Source organism: Pinus tabuliformis, chromosome 3_2 (genome assembly GCF_031772625.1).
Source record: "Pinus tabuliformis cultivar Carrire ecotype Pingquan chromosome 3_2, CPIR1, whole genome shotgun sequence".
Classification (NCBI taxonomy): domain Eukaryota; kingdom Viridiplantae; phylum Streptophyta; class Pinopsida; order Pinales; family Pinaceae; genus Pinus; species Pinus tabuliformis.
The window spans coordinates 621,108,648-621,125,664 of record NC_142302.1 but is presented as its reverse complement, the minus strand read 5'-3'; positions in this window follow the sequence as shown (position 1 = coordinate 621,125,664).

Below are 17,017 nucleotides of genomic sequence, written 5' to 3'. Positions count from 1 at the left end.
ATCTCCTCCACTCCTTACCATGCATCCCTCCATCAATTCCATTGTTTTTCACTTCATTGCTTCAATTCAGGTAAAGATTGTGTTTTCTACAAGATCCCCTGAATGGTAGATTGGTTAGGTCCCAAAAATTCATACTAGACATGATCTAACCAATCACCTCAACCATTACCATCACCCTATCCCATAGAATATCAATCATCAGCTACAAAGTCTTCACTAGGATGATCCAGAAGATCCACAACAGCAGCATCGTCAAATCTTCAGTCACAGACACATGCGAAAGCCAATAAACCATCAACAGGCAGCAGAGGAAGAATAAGAATGACTACGCAGCACCTCTGATCCTTGACAAACTACAACATGGCATTGAGACCATAGGTAAGTATCCCACTCACTCACTCATATGCATCATTTGATCAAAAGTTGTAAAGGTTACGAGGTAGTTGGTTTATAAGTGAAAAGGTGGCCAGTTAACTTGCCCACCTTCGTTCAGTCATCACATACAAAGCAGGGTGTCCTCTCACTTATGGCTGCATTCAACTCAAATAACAAAGGAGGAGTAGGACAAGAAGTGGTGAACTATGGATTTAACAACTGTGGGAGCTGATTACAAGGAGTGGGAATGATGAGGTGGTATAAAGGGAAACAAAACATCATTTTCATGCATTCATGCATTCCACCTCCTTGAAACTCCCTCACTCAAGTAGCTCTCATAACTCTTTCCACCCACTGAAAGCAAGGATCCATCGTTCTACAAGAGAATTCCTACAAGAACAGTCTACAAGAGCAGTCTATAGGATATACAGAGGCAGTCTATAGGATAGGTAGAGAGGGTTTCAAGAGGGAATATCAAGATAATTGTCCACTGCCACCATTCTAAAGAGGTAGGATCTAAAAATCCATCCCCATTTACAAGCAAATGAACTATAATTCCTCTAAAAAGCTAGTGGATTACATACACAGGAAACTCTATTTTCTCAAGAATTTGCACATTCCCTCACTCCACACAGCGGAATCCATGCCACTATTATAGTTAGAGGGCTCACTATAGATCTCACCCTAGATTTCGTTAGTAAGGTCACCACACTTCCCCTAGGAATTGCATGGAGAAAAGAAGACAAAGCAGACAGTCAGGTGGCAAAAAGGAAATTATTTTTAGAAGGTGAAGAACCCACAGGGGATAAAAATGGAGTAAGGAGGGACAATCTGCCATACCCATGGAGTGAGGTAGGCTACCAACTCATCAAATATATCTCATATGAGGGTAGATACAGTGCTGTTTATGGCTATCATTTTAGGATGCTAGAAGAACTAAGATTTGGGGTAGAAACACCAGTTCACCAAAGACTCAACATACCCTATTTCTTGATGCAATCACTCATAGACTCCAACAACAAAGTAAAGGAAGGGAATTCCCAATAGTTGGCTCACCATGGTTTGATTAGAATCCTCATTGAGGATGCCCTCCAAAACCTCAGGATCCCTATAAAATGGTTAGTCTTCAGAGATTTACCAATAGAGGATGACATCAAAACCATCATTTATGATGTTAGTCCTTCTGTCAGAGAGGAAGAAGGCATTGAAACAGAAGGGGAAGAACATAAGGAGGAGTCACCTAGGGTGTCTCTAGAGGCCCCTGAGAGGACAGTTGCAGGAAAAGGAAAACCAACTAGCATGTATGGCCAGCCTCTCCTTGGAGGCCATCTTGTGTAGGATGCCAACTAAATCATATGTTCTTTACCTCATAGAATAATGGCTGCAATTTCAGATTAAAACACTAGCACAAAGGGGCACCATTCCATTTCATACTGCAGGCAGTTTATTGATATTTATGATAAAAGTGCACTAGAGGATAGGGCCAAAATGGCTGAGTTTTACTTGCACAACATAGCCCTCACAAACATGAATATTTGGGATCCTAATGCATAGCTAGGAGATCTGCAAGTAATGGCTTTGGCATCATCGATGAACCATGATAAGTCAAGGGCTGTAGAGATGAAACGAATATTGGCCAGAGAGAAAAATGAACATCTTTTTATCAGAGCTGAACAATCAAATCCCATGGCCCTAATCAACACCCATAATCTAATTGCAAATGATCCTTAGTTGGCACCTAGATATCTTGATGCCTGAGAGCAAGCAATTTCACATTTTGAGGATATGTTTAGGCTGCTAAGAGATGATAATATACATGCCTGGTAAAGGAGATGGAACACATTGCCACATAGCTTGAAGATCAAAGAATATCACTCCTCTCAAAGGTTGAGAGAGGCACTCAACATGACACCTATGTATAAGCAATCAATGCAAAGGTTGAAGGTCAATTGGATAAGCCTAAAACTCAGTCCACCACTACTCCTAGGGATGCTAGAAGGGAGAAAGGGAGAAGAGGAAAAAAGGCAGTGGGAAGAAGTAGAAAGGAAAGCAGGCTTCTACGAATAAGAAGAAGAGACCACAACAGAAGCATGGGATGTCAGAGAGGCTACCAGAGCCATGAAGGACATGGACATTGACCAAGTTGCTCAGAGGATGAGCAACAATTTCAGTAGGGGAGTGATGATGAGCCTCATCATTGGGTAATTATACGGCCTTAATTCACCTCCTAGCTTAGCCAAACCAACTATTCTCACAACTTATTGCATACTTATGATCATATTTTATTTATGAGATGAGTTAGAATAGGATATTTTGCTTTGTGGTCTAATGTGCATTTAATACAGGAATAAAGGATAAAAGCAAGGAACTATGGCAAAGACCTTGGTAGAAAATCGAATGGGACAAGGGAGAGGAATTATAGGAGGTAAATCCTCCTCATTTAATGCCCCTCCATTCGAATATTCCTCCATCAGCTCGAAGTGCAAACAACCATCACTTTGAGGACTAGAAGATAGTCGAGCAAGTGAAAGTGACATAAATCAGTTTATCTTGAGTGGGGAACCAAGCCTCCCTAATGGGAAGGAAGTCGTTGGAGACTTCAGATGTATAAGTACAGAGGCTTAGGACCTCAGTAGGATTCAAATTATTATTGTAAAACTCTACTTTATTTGTGAGCTGCAAGACTTGTGACAGTTTGTTATGTAATCCACGATTTTTATAATAAAGATGAGTTCTATTTTGAGCAAACACTGAGTTAACTTAGAGGGTTAAAGCTCTTGGGTTAGGGCCCAACCCGAGCAGCCACATCTCCTCTTTATTGTACATGTATGCTAGCATATATTTCTGGTTTTGTTCATTTTCTTAAGTAGCTTCTCGGTTTTCTGTTCATTTGCTTAAGTAGATGCACTTCCATTACAATAGTATAACATAAATTCATGGTTTTCTGTTCATTTGCTTAAGTAGATGCACTTCCATTACAACAACATAGCATAACTTCCTGGTTTTCTGTTCATTTTCTTAAGTAGCTGCATTCCCATTACAATAGTGTAGAGTAGATCGGTTGTGCTTTAGTTTACTTCCATTTGTGTTTTTTTCCAATTAGCAGGTTACCTAGGAGAAAAAGATCACCATAAGGTTGTCCGCAGGTGTTTTGGCCTCACCTCCTCCCTCTGGGACCATGACTTGAGGAAGAGACCCTTCAACAACTCCAAAAACACAGGTTTATAGTTCTCGCATGAACTTTGGAGTTTGTTGTTTGATGGAGTTACTTGTTTCATTTCATTATCATCGTTTTCCCTCACTCTCTGTCCACCCTCACCCTCACTGGTTTTTCTGTCGTTTTGATTTGAAACCTCCTTCAACACATTCTTTATGCATAGTTTCCTCACTGTCTAATCCACAACAAACTTGACCAATCACCGTCTGATTCATTAGTTTATCCAATGACCATCGCGTGTGAAGTCTTCCACCTACTTTATGCACTCTAATCTCCACCGTCGATTTCTCTCTTGATCTAACAGCTATCGTGTCACCTCCATATTTTATGCGCCCCACTCTCCACCGTCGATATATCTAGCTTGATCTGACAGATATCGTGCAATCTCGCACGGATTCTTGTACGACCTTTATCCGCTCGAGAGCATGCGAGAAAATTGGTTTTCTCATTCTACGTGTCGCACAGTTAGGCTAATTGCGTGAAATTTCAAAATACAACTTACAACTTTGAGGGCACGCGAGAAACTACTTACCACCTCCGAAAACCTGCTCCATCATTTCCGCATGTTTTCTTCCCGCGATATGATCTCCATCGTTCATCTGCCGATTAATTCCTCGCGATAAGATCTCTGCTATTCATCTGCTTCGTTACCCTGTTCGTTCACCTATTCACTAAATCGCCCATGATAATATCTTCGTCGTTCATCCTGTTCGTTAACCTTATTCATCCATCTATTCACTTAAGCCCCCGTGATAAGATCTTCGCCGTCCATCTTCTGTTCGTTGATCGATCCAATGGTACCTATGCACTACTGCATTCTTACGTCCTCCTTTCACCAATTTCGATCTCTGACTGCTCTTCTGATTGAAAACATATTTAGTTTAGTTCCTTTGCTTACACCTTAGTATAGTTTGATGCTCTTTACCTCTGCAACTTAGATAGTAGCATTAGGTTATTGTTGATTTAGCAATTCTATTTAACATAGTTGTTTAGATGGTTAGTTAGGTTATGGTGTGGTTTCGCATTACATGCTATTTTCTTCATTACTATAGTAGAGTAGCTCTCTCTTAGAATAAATTTGCTCTTCTTCCATCAAAGGATTAAGCTTCTTTTGACCCTATAGAAGTCTGGCTTGGAACCCCTAGGGTCTCTTTCTAGATGAGAAGTGCCAACAGGTAGGACCTTCACTTTTACTTGTGCATATAGCACTGTCACCTCCAAGTTTGTACGAACCCTGGGTTGATAAAGCTGGTAGCCCTGGGAGTTGCAACATTCTTGTTGCAATACCTAGGCTCATCACCGACCTAACAATAGTAATATAAGGGCATACAAATAACAATAGTTGGCTTCTATGGGGCACAATAATAACAATAATAGGGGCACAACAATAACAATAAGGGATACAATGACAATAGTAATGGGGGAATCACTAGTATTATAGGTACCTAACATGCCCCTCTCCTTCAAAAAAGTGTTGTCCTCAACACTTGAGTAGTTTTGGATGCTTCTATATAAAATTCTCATCCTCCCATGTGGAATCTTCAACAGGTAAGTTCTTCCACTTGATGAGATACTCTGAAATTGATCGATTTCATAGCTGTCGAGTTCTTGTTTCTTTGACTGCTTTAGGTTCCAATACGATTTTTCCTTCCTCATCAAGTTCTGGAAATATTGTTTGAACTGGAAGCTTTTCACCTATAACCTTCTTTAAGCATGAAACATGGAAAACTTAGTGCACTCGGGAAGGTGCAGGAAGCTCCAATTTGTATGCAATGGTACTTATCTTTTCCAACACCTTGTAAGGACCATAATACTTTGGTGATAATTTATTATCCTTCTTAGCTTGCTTGAGGGACATTTGTTTATATGGTTGTAGCCGTAGGAATACCCAATCACCTACATCAAAAATTCTTTCGCTACGATGTTGATCTGCATGATGTTTCATTCTATTTTGTACCAACGTGAGGTTATCCTTTAAGAGTTGGAGAACTTGTTGTTGATGCTCAATGTGATCTTCCACTGTTTGAACCTTAGAATTTTCTTTTAAATATGATGTGATAGATGGTGGATGATATCCATAAAGTGCCATAAATGGGGTCATTTTTGTTGCAGTATGGAAGGAAGTGTTATATCACCATTCACCTAGAGGCAACCATTTGAACCATTGTGTTTGTTTATCAGATACAAAGCAATGAAGATATCCTTCCAAACATTTGTTTATTGTCAGTTTGCCCATCAAATTGAGGATGATAAGATGAGCTATGAGCTAATTGAGTACCAAGACAAGAAAATAATTGTGTCCAAAATTTCCAGTGAAAATGGGATCTCTATCACTTAAAATAATCTTTGGGTTTCCATGTAGCTTTTGAATTGTTTCCATAAATGTAGTAGAAACTATAATCACTTTAAATGGATGAGATAATGCACAAAAGTGTTCATACTTTGGTAAGTTTTTTAATTTCCACCATGATAACACTCTTTCCTTCGGACATGGGTAAACCTGTGATAAAATCCATTGAAACCTCTTCTGAACGTTGGCTTGGAATGGAGAAAGGTTGTAATAGACCTCAGGTCTTAATTGTTTCAACTTTATTTTGTTGGCAAACCAAACATTCTGCCACAAACTTTTGAATATCCGATTTAAGGCCATCTCAAAAAAATTCCTTCTTAACCTTGTGGTAAGTTTTTAGAAATCCTGAGTGCCCTCCTAAGGGAGAGGTGTGCAATCCCATAAGAATCTTTTGTTTGAGTTGGGAATTCTTACATAGGTATAACCGATATTTGTACCATAACGAAACATTTTTCCAGCTAAATGTATCAGATGTATTGGGATCTTGTTGTAAATTTTGAATGAGTGCCCAAAATTCTTCGTCATTCTTCCATTCATCCCTTGCTTCATTTATCCAATCTGGTTGGATATTAGAAATGGCACAAATAAATGCTTCCACATCCTCATCCTTTCTTGAGAGTGCATCTGCCACAACATTTTGCTTTCCTTTTTTGTATATGATTTCAAAGTCATAACCAAACATCTTTGTGACCCATTTTCGCTACTCTTCTAAAGATAATAGTTGTTCTAAAAAATATTTAAGAGTATCATGATCTGTTTTTACCTTGAAGTGTCTTCTTGTTAGGTAGGGTCGCCATTTCTTAAGTGCATGTAGTATTGCCAACATTTCCTTCTCATAAATAGCTTTATGTAAATACTCTCCTTTGATTGGACGACTTTCGAAAGCAATGGGTCTTTCTTCTTGCATTAAAATAACACCAATTCCATTTCCTGAGGCATCACATTCCAAAATAAAGGTTTTTGTGAAGTCCACTGTAGCTAAGACCGGTGCTTGGCACATTTCTTCTTTAAGATTTTCAAAGGCCTTCATTGCTTCTGGAGTCCATGAAAATGCATCTTTCTTCAATAATGTTGTTATAGGTGTTGATATTCTCCCATAATTCTTAACAAAATTGCGATAATACCCTGTCAACCAGAGAAATCCTCGCAGATGCTTTATGGATGTGGGGATTTTCCATTCCTTAATGATTTTAATTTTTCTAGGGTCTACCTTAACACCTTCATGAGGAACAATATGACCCAGATATTCCACCTCTTGTACTCCAAAGAAACATTTGGAGGTTTTTGCGTATAATTGTTTCTCCTCCAATAATTTGAGCACCCTGTCAACATGTTGAACATGATCCTTCCAAAACTTGTTGTAGATTAGTATATCACCAAAAAATACAAAGACAAATTTTCTAAGGAAGGGTTTGAAAATGGAATTCATCAAACCTTTAAATATAGAAGCTGCATTGGTAAGGCCAAAAGGCATGACCAAACATTCATAATGACCCTCATGAGTTCTAAATGTTATTTTCGAAATGTCTTCAGTCTTCATTCTAATTTGATGATATCCTGAACGAAGATCCAACTTGGTGAAGTAAATTGATCCATGCAATTCATCCAATACTTCATCAATGACAGGAATGGAAATTTATCTTTAATAGTGAGCTTGTTGAGATCCCTATAATCTGGACACATGCGCCATGATCCATCCTTCTTGTGGACCAATACTACTGGAGCAGAGAAAGAACTTTGACTAGGTTGAATTATACCAGCCTCTAGCATTTCTGCAACCATACGTTCAATTTCACTCTTTTGGGCATAGGGATATCTGTAAGGCCTGATGTTTGGAGGAACGATTCTTGGAATCAAATGAATAGCATGATCATGATCAGGAATAGGTGGAGGCCTTTGGGAGTCTCAATTACCTTGGAATGATTGTCCAAGACTTTTTGGAGATCTTGAGAAATAGATGATTTCAATGGGGGAACGTCTAGTGAACATAATTGTGAAATTATGCCTCGTTGTACTTTCTTTAGAAGCTTTGTCATTCCGTTAGATCTAATTATCTTTCCCAGTTTCCCTGCAATACCCCTTAATTCAACTTCCTTTCCTTCTGAAGAAAATTTCATGAAAAGTTCTTGAAAATTAAAAGCTATTGTACCTAAGGATTGTAACCATTGGACTCTTAGTACAACATCAACACCACCCATTGGAGTGGAAAGCATTGGGCTATTCAATACATATTCTCCCATGGATAGCTTGATATTATGGCACTTTCCTAAGAAATTGATTGTTCCTCCACTTGCAACCATCATTTGACACTCTGGTGCTGGATATAGGACGCAGTTCAATTCCTTGGCTATCTTACAATGAATAAAATTACAGGTACTTCTCGAATCAATCAACACTATTACCTTTTTCTTCTTGATATGACCTTCTATCTTGATAGTTTGAGGAGTTGTAATTCCAACCAATGCATTACAAGATATGGTAGGATTCATTTCTTCTTTCTCTAGGGTTTGTTCCTGGTGTATATCCTCTTCTTTTGACGTTTCTTGTTCCTTTTCTTCCTCGTCTTCACAATCTATGTAAAATAATTTCTTCTCAACACAGTTATGACCTTTAGCGTATTTTCTATCACAAATGTAACAAATCCATTTTGCTCTTTTTTCTTCCAATTGTTGTGGTGTCAACCTTGTAGGTTGTGGATGGCTAGGGGTAAGAACACTTCCATCTTTATGATTATGAGTGGTAGGCTTCCTTGTTGCCAACTTGAATACCTTCTCCAATGAATCAGGTTCCCAAAGGCGAACCTTATGTTGGATGTTATCCTTTAAAGTCCCTATGAACACATCAATCCTATTCTCCTCTAGAATATCTTTACCCTTATATTCAATTTTTGGAATTCCTCAATGTGCTCCATTATTGAACCTTTTGTTTGAGATTTATCAATTGGCTAAAAAAAGTGTTGTTTTTTGTATCCTCATAGTGTGCTATCATTTCATCCGCAAAATTAGCCCAAGTGACAATTTGTTTACGAGAGAAAAGCCATCGATACCATACAAATGGATTTGGTTCCAAATATAAAGTTGCAGTGCATACATTTTATGTGTTTTGCACATTATGGAGATCGAAAAATTGCTCCATCTATAGTATCCATGTTACAGGATCTTTGCCATCAAACTTACTCATATCGATCTTTGGAACATGGTAGGTCTTCAATCCAACGTTAGAGTCTATGAAATCATGATTAACATTTATTTTTTTCTCATTATGAGTTTCCTTTACTACCCTTTCGCCATTAGTGAGCATTTCTTGTAGAAACTTTGTCATATATGTCTTCAAATCTTCCATCTTAGCTTCCAAACCTTTCTTTAAATCATACATCTTATCTTCCACACCATTCATCTTAGCTTCCACGTCATTCATCTTAGCTTCTACGCCTTTCTTTAAACCATCTATCTTAGCTTCTACGCCTTTCTTTAAACCATCTATCTTAGCTTCTGTTACTTTTTGTGCGAGTGAATTTTGTTGCACTTGGTCTCATAATTTTGATATATCATGTTGCATTTCTTCCTCTTCTTCATGAGTCATGCTAGAGCTTTCATGTTTCTTACTATGTGTTTCCATTTTCTTTCTTCGCGGCATAAATTAATGATAATAATCCTTCACTATGCCTTTCGAATTCCTTCAAACTATTTTTTCAAACCAAACTTATGCAAAAAATTTAAAAAACTACACACCTTTTTTCACTTTGTGGGAGCTCAATATTGAATTTGTTGTATCTTTGTGATTTCGGATCTTCACGGTCTGAAATTCTTATTGTGGTAACATTCTGAGTCCTCTTTCTAACCTTGCAAGTCTGATCAAGATTGGATTCTCTAATGAAGAGTTATGCCCAATCTCCCACAGTGACCTAATTATAGATTGGTTCAGTAGAGCGAACTTGTATGACATGCCATGTGTCACTGTTTTGACCTTAGGGTTTGAAAATGATATCCAAAAAACTACAATCTGTCTTCTTTCTATCACCTCTTACGAAATTTGAATTAGATGATCTGAGAGAGATTTATGATGATTTTTCCAAGGTTACCTATTTGGGATGTAATTTAGGGCCTATAGAAACCCTAAATGTCTTGGAACATATATCCGAAAATATAGAAATGAAAAATCTGAAATTCGGGCTCGAGCTTTATCAAGATTTCAGATCAAATGGGTTTTAATTTTAGAATCTAAAACTTCGTAGAAAACAAATTATAGTGAAAATTCCATGATGACCTGTTTGAGATGGAATTCTGGAGCTTGCAAAAACCATAACTTCCTTAGGTCATATCTCTGAAAATATAGCGAGACAAGATCTGAAATTTCGACCTGAGGTTTAGAACGATTTCGTCTCAAATGGGTTTTTTTTTTTTATATTTTGAAACGTCATAGAAAAAAAGTTATAGCGAAAATTCCACAAAGTCCTGTTTAGAGCAGCGAAACCCAAAAATCCAAAGCTCTGATACCAAATGTTATGAAAGCAACTCACAAAAAGACAGAAAAGATAGATCAACGACATAGAAATCAGCCTCTTCGAGGGGGAAACCTCCTTTACATTACACAAATGAACAATTCTTGGATGATACAAATGACATAAACCTCCTTTCTATATATAGGAGTCTAAGGGGTCACAATATAACCAAAGCCGACCTAGTAATAATAATATAAGGGCATAAAAACAACAATAGTGGGCTTCTATGGGGCACAATAATAACAATATGGGAACAATAGGGGCACAACAATAAAAATAAGGGATGCAATGACAATAGTAATGGGGGAATCACTAGTACTATAGGGACCTAACATAACAACAACTAGCTTGAGAGGGCATTGAGCCTTCTTGATGGTTATTTGATGAATTTAAGAAGATCATGATTAGATACACACTCATGATTTGTAGCTACTATGTTTACTATATGTTTTATGAAATGTTTCTTATGTATTTGGCAACTTCTGAGCAAGATCTAGCCTTAGTACCTATTATATTGACTTATTATCATCTTGCACTTGATTCTAGAAAGTTTTGTGTTATTTTGGGTAGTTGGTTTGTAGTTAGCCCTAAAAATTTGGATCCAGGTTTCCAACCGCACCCTCTGAACTATAAATTTTCAATTGCAATTGCATTATGGAAGGCTTGTGCATGTGACTAGATCCTTCCAACTGCATGCACAACTTGGTATGCTTGCAGTTAAGGTGTAGATCCTGAGAAAGAGAAAGTTCCAGCTCAGGCATTGATCATTAGAGGTTGTTGTTAGACACTTGGGAGATCTAGTGTCGTTAATGGGTGGCAGTATGTTTTCGATTAGTAGGCCCCACTTCCTTAAATGGAACTTGGAGGTTGGGTCATGTCATAGTAACTCTCAGCTCATGTTTACCTGGAGAGCTTCTAAAAATGTGTAAATGTGGTATGGGTGGTTAGTGGTATCAAAGCAATTTTGTTCCCTATAAACCTTTATTTGGTACCAGTGTTACAAAGTAGTATCAAAGTGAGTTTTGCAGTATTGAACCTCGGGGTACATGCAAATGGTTATGGTTATCATGTACGTCTTTATTGTTATATTTTTGTATTATTATCATGCATGCATCGTGATGTTCATATGTGTTGTTATTACTATATCTATATTGTGCTAATGTAGATTGATTTTTGCATATGTGATAGCCTCCTCTGAGACACACTGAGGTATGATTTTGATTATGTCTTCTATTTGGTTTATTTAACATGCTATGTTACAGGAAATAGAAGGCCAAAGACCAAGAGTGGAATGGTGGATTATAGTTCACATGACTCCCTGTAAAGGCCTGATGTAAACTCAGTGGGATGGGAAGAGTCAGTTGAGCAGTGAGGAGAAGAGTATCTTCCTGATCTAGCAGATACACTAAGAATTATGAGGGCAAAGATTAGCATTTTAAAGGTAGATAATAACAGGTTGATTGAGGCACATGAAAGACTTGCAAGCAGAAGTCAATGCAGTGATTCGTCAACGCCTTTTAGATTTACAGAAGCAAGGACAAGTGGGGATCAACCATGGACAGGAGGAGAAGACTAATGGGGCATATGGTAACAGGTCTCAGAGAAGATACAAGATGGATAGAGATGATACAATTAGAGGTGGAATATCCTTAGATACACTTGAGAGGAGGGGTAACACTCATGGACTTTATTCTAGCTTTGGTTCTGAGAGACATCATCACCATCACCGCTAGCATCCTTACAGGAGGAGTGAGAAGCGGTATTTTATAGAAGAATTCAAGAAAGCCAAGCCTCCTACTTTTGATGGGGAGATGAAGAAATCAGAAGATATAGAAGCATGGTTTCTCGGGATGAAGAAGTTTTTGAGATAGCATGATTACTTATAGAATATGAAAGCCAAGATATGTACCTGCAGTCTTAAGGGAAAGGCATATAAATGGTGGGAATATGTAAAGCATGTTGAAGGCATTATAGAATAGGAGTTGATTTTGGGTGAGTTTGAAAGATTCTTCAAAAGAAAGTACCTATTTGAAAGATACTATGATGTAAGGGCCAAGGAGTTCTATGAGCTGAGGATAGGTTCCATGACAAATGATGAGTACATGAGAATATTTATGGATTTGTTGAGGTATGTGGCTTATATCAAGGATGAGAAAGAAAAAATTAAAAGGTTCATCATTGGGTTTCTAGTAGCATTCAAGACTAGATTTAGTTTGATGAGCCTTGGCCATTGAGGAACAAATCATGAAGCTAAAGCGTTTTTATGAGCAGTCAAAGTGCAAGCCTAAGTTCAAGCGTGACTAGAAAGGTAACGAGAAGATGAAAGGAAAATGACCTAAGAAGTGAGGAATATCTTAGGATGTAGGTGACAAGGAAAACATGGCACCTTACAAGAAGTTCAATGCAGTTGAGGGACGACATGGGTCTCAGCCTAAGGTGTTGGATTTGTGGTGGAGAACATTGCAGGAGGGATTTCCCATCAAATTGGGGTGGTAGGCCTAAAATTTATAGTGCTCAGGAGGCACAGACAGTTGGAGATGTTGGTTAGTGATCCGGGTTCTTTTAGCAACCGAAATCAACCAAGACCTTTCACTTTTGTGATGTTGTTAGAATTGCATTTTAAAGAGCATAAAATAACATATGTGCATGCTTAAACAAGAGGAAACATGACAACGATCAAAAAATCATGAACACGACACATTTGATAACAGAGTTCACCCAGTGTGGGCTACGTCTCTGGGCCTGGTGTCAAGATGGTGGAGGTCGCTTCATATAATGTTGGAAATGATGATGATGTACATGGAAGGCTCTTTGTCTTAGCAAGTTCATATTCCCTCAAACAAGAGTGGCTTGTCTCTCCACAAGAAATTTCGCTTACAGGAATTCTCACTCAAGAGGGCTTCCTCTCAGCGTGACAACTTAACATGATCTCACACAATGTGGTAGTGAGTATCCCTTCAACATAGTCACACAGGGATCTCAACAACAATACATAGCATGACAAGCTAAATACATCTCACATAATGTGGAAAAGTCAATCCCACAACATAACATCAAACATGGATCTCAAAACATAATACATCATCTCAGCAATTATGAAGGAAAACATGACATGACTGATTCATGTACCTTCACCTCTGAAGTTGGCTGAAAAATTGAAGGTTCAGCTGCAAAAACTAACTACACCACTGAATTTCTGTCGTCGAGAGGTGTAAAATTGACTATCCATTTGTCAAATTTCGACACCGTCAAAATTTGGGCCTGTAGGAATCTTTTATATTTCTCTTGATTCTCCAAACATTCTGTTCTCTGGGCTAAATGGAGATTTGAAACTCAGATCACAAATATGATCTTGCTACCATAATTCTTGCGAGATTCTGAGACTTTTGAGTATAAAGTTGGTTGCATTTTGACTCTGGCGAATTTGAGCCTCCAAGGAATCTGAAAGATTCCCTCAAGATTCTTCAAAGATTTTGCTCTGCTGGGAAAATGCAAATTTGCTGCTCAGATGGTGATTTCAATTTCACCATTGCTTTCCCTACGAAATCCCAGTTAAAATGACTATAAACTTCATATCATTGTAACAAAATGAAAATTTACCTCCATATGGAATCTTTCAGGAATCAAGGAATATTATTTGCAAAAGATTCTCTATCTTGAAAAACGTGACATCAATCTGCCTCGCGGAACTATGTCATGGTTCCATAACTTCTCGGTTCTGCCTATCTGCCCCCTTTTTGGCTCACGGTTCCACCTCCAAATTCCCAAAATGTTGGCGCGCTCTCTGCTCTGCGAGTCCTCCTCCGTTGCTGAGTAATGGAGCAAGGTTTTTGTATTATAAAGGTTGTAAATTTTAAGAAAGTGGACCATTTGTCCAACGGTTAATGGCGGAGGTGACTAGGTAGGAGGTTGGGGGATCAAATCCCGCCCCTACCAAAATTGGTGCATACATATTTTTGGCACGTATTTGACACTTTGTTTGTGTTTAAATTGGGTTGTGAATATATGTTGGTTGTCGTTTGTGGAACTGCCGCGTGGGTGGGGCCAACGAGCCCACTAGTTTCAGTATATATTGAATATATGGTGTGGTGGGGCGGCAGAGGTGGTGGCCCACCACCTCTTTAATTTTTTAATTTTTATTTTTTTTAAAAATAAAACCAATGTTCCACCAAGGTTCTGGGACGAGGGGGCGAGGGAGCGAGGGGGCGCAGGAGCGGCCTATGCAAAAGCTCCCCACCATTTTTTAGGAAACGTGGGGGAGTGTCAGGGTCTTAAAAACTTATAAATATAAAATATAATTTATTAATTGAGTCCACTATGACAATTTGGTTTGAATTGAAAAGCTGCAAAGCATGATGATTGATATGATTATCGTTATCTAAATTTCTAATATCATATAAAATAATAAATTTATAATCATACATCAATGATCATACATTATAAGAAAGTACAAAGACAACAATACCACCATCTTCAGCATTCTGATAATACACAGCAAACCTCAACAATGTCGTTGTAGAAGATCACTGTAGATCTATTCTTCCTGCATCTGTGTTATCAATAAAAGATCTTAACGTCAGAATCTTAACACTTCTGTCCTTTGCAACTTCAACAATATGTTATCAAGGCAACTCTGTTCAGTTCTAGGCCAAACTGCTATAATCATTGGTGAGTTTTGCCATCTGTACATAGTATCAATTACAAAGATATACAAAACAATAGTGTTGTGTTATGCTCATGTGAATTCTATTGTCAATTGTATCCTTGTTGAAGAGTGATTGTTGTGCAGACTCCTGATGGCATAACAAGATGCTAATGCCTCTGTCCACTGATGCACATTTGTGTCTAGAACATTACTCATACTTCTATCATAACTCCAAAAATCTGCAATCTAAACCTGTAGCTTCCATATCTGACAATTTGGATATATGTATTACAGCTTCTGATCCTTTACTTTGAAACTCTTGTTTAAATTCAAATTACATTGACCTCAAGGATTACTGTAACTTGATTATACAGATACTTGTAAGACACCAGTTAAGGTTACTTAGAGAAATAAAAAATACTTCAATGTGATCGGTGTGTCTTTTAGAAAGCAAGCACTGCCACACAAAAGTTAAGTTAATTTGATGCTGAACTTCTTTGCCTTCTAATATTTCTTATCGTCACAAACTGAATTCTTCACAAGAGGGAGCCTCTGATGTTGATCATCCATAGTGAACCTTGAAGAGCCGAGCTTTGAGAGAAGCAGAGAAGCATTGATGAGTAACCACTTCAGGGATGATCTCTTCACAGAATGTGTAGGGTAATATTGAGCAGCAACCACAGATAATTGAATTTGTTTGGGTCAAACTTAGAATGTGTGTAATCAGAGGGCCGACGGTTCATAGTGATAGTAATCCTCAAGATCTGTCTTCAATTCTGTCTAATATGTGCACTCCAGAATTCCCGCAAATAACCAAATCACATTACCAATGTGATAGCTATATCAAGGGTCCATTCTGCAATCTGCAATGTTCCAACAGATGCCATCGAGGTTCCATGCATGGGAGTGATCAGATCTAATAATAACAACACACACAGCGCGCGAAGGCTGTGTGTGTTGTTATGTTCACCCTGCCGTTTTTATAACATGAAACAGTTAAATTCCAAAACCCTATGCTTAGTTTAACTATTAATTAAATATTAGTTTTAGGGTTAAGTTAATTAAAATCGTTTTTTTTTGCATAAACATGTGCCACGTCCCCCCACGCCCCCCCTCGCCCCCTCTCGTCCCCCCTTGCCCTCCCCCCCGCCCCCCGACATCCCCCCATGTCCCCTCACGTCCCTTTTTTCAGAAACACCCCTCAGGAAAGGGAAACAACTCCTTGGCACATCCCACTAAGTTTCCTCATTTTTGGGGGCGTGGGGAAATGTCCCCTACTCGTCCCCAAGTCCCCGGAGCGCGGGAGAGCGAGGAAACTAGACCCCTGGGTGGGGGGAGTCCCCGTGGAACACTGATTAAAGCAAACATTTTAAAATCACTAAAAAGCAAGGGCCATTGGGAAAAATAAGTAGGCCACAATTTCGCCTGCTCGGCGGCCGGATTCTGGTGACCACTGCTGGTGCAATTTGTAGGTCCATTAACCCTGCCACTTGGCCAAGTCAATCATGAAATTTGAGTGGCCCTATCTCCTCCATACAAGGTCGGATTCGAGTGTCGTTCACACCATTGGAATCGGGGAGACAAGCACTTCGATCTGATGTCGAGTTTATTGAAATTTGAACATTTTGAATTTTTACCATTTCTAAGCCCTCTTGGACTTCTGCATGTGTTTGGAGCCACCTTTATCAATCCTCCCCACTAAGGATCTTTTGGTCCTCCAAAAGCATGAATATAATCTGCAACTATTGTGTACCCTGTTTGCACCACAAGTGTCCTAATAGGTCACCCTTCCTTCTCCTTCACCTTTGTCCTTCGGAGCCATAAGTGGTGAGCCAACACTTGCATCCCCTGAAAACCTGTAGTATAACCTTTTGCAAATTACATGCTTAATTTCCATGACCAACTAATGACCCACGCATCCCATGCTTG